A 1,299-nucleotide genomic window follows, 5' to 3' on the forward strand; every position below is an offset into this window, starting at 1 on the left:
AACTCTCCTAAATGGTCAGAATCTTGTAAATTAAAGAAGATCTCTTAGTTTAAGGAAGATCTTTTAAAGATCTCACAATTTAAAGAAAATCTCTTAATTTTTTAGGAAAGTGAATCCATCTATGATCTTGTGATAAATGCTTTTAATGTTAGTTTCTTTATTTGTAAAAATATGATCTTAGTTAGAAAACTTGAAAGATATGATCTTGATTCTCCCTTGTTCGATTCTCGAAATTCTTTGATCTTGATTTTTTTTTCACTATTTGAGAAAGATGAGGAGAAGAAAAGGAGACATTCCTCCTTCAGAGAAAAATCTCTCTTGAGTGAGAAAAATCTTCCACGGATGGGGAAGATTTTCTTATGTGTTACTCTCGAGTTTTCATATAATTTTGGACTCTTTATTGGCATATTCTTCTCTTGGTTTGGTTGGTTGGTTATTTTAGTAGTTTAAACCATCTGTGCTCACGTCAGATGGACTAGTCTTTTAGCCATAGCTATCACAAAAGCTATTGAAGAACTCTTTGCTCATTATCATTTGTCCAAATATGGCTTTCGTAAATAAGATAAGATTGTCTGTAAAGAAGATCCGAGAAACACTCAAACCTCTACCAACTCATTTTGAGTATCTCCTTATCACCTGCCCTAACCTTTTAATTGATTATATGACTAAGTCCTTCAATACAAAGCACAAAGATATAAGGGGAGAGGCAGTCTCCTTGTTTAATACCAACATGATGGATGGAAGATTTCTGTGTTATCCTTATTAATCTTGATTTTCATAGACGGGGTCTTAATACATCTCATGGCACAGTTCTTCCAGGTGTTAAGAAACCATGAACTTATTAAAGTATCTTCAATAAAATCCTAACTAAGCATATCATGTGGTTCTTCTATATCAACTTGATGGCCATAAACTCTTTCTTCACTTTTTTTCTCTCATCCTATGGATAACCTCTTAAGTGACGATGATGTTATCAATAATTGCGTGTCTGAGCACAAAGCTAGCATGTTTCTACTAAATAACATTCCTAATAATGAATTTGAGTCGATTTGCAAGGACCTTAGTGATGATCTTATAAATGACATGGCATAAACTAATAGGTGAACATGGTAAAAGTATCAACAAATTTTTTAAGGAATAAGTGTAACAAGGGTATTATTCACCAAATTAATATTAATGAGACCCTTAAATGTGTGTTGGTGCAGTGGGTACGGCCCATAAAATAAATACATCAAATATCATACTGCAGTTAATACTGAAAAATAGATCAAACAACAACTGACCAACAATGTACCAGAT

Source organism: Carica papaya, chromosome 6, assembly GCF_054855325.1.
Source record: "Carica papaya isolate Zhongbai chromosome 6, ASM5485532v1, whole genome shotgun sequence".
In the NCBI taxonomy this organism is placed as follows: Eukaryota; Viridiplantae; Streptophyta; class Magnoliopsida; order Brassicales; family Caricaceae; genus Carica; species Carica papaya.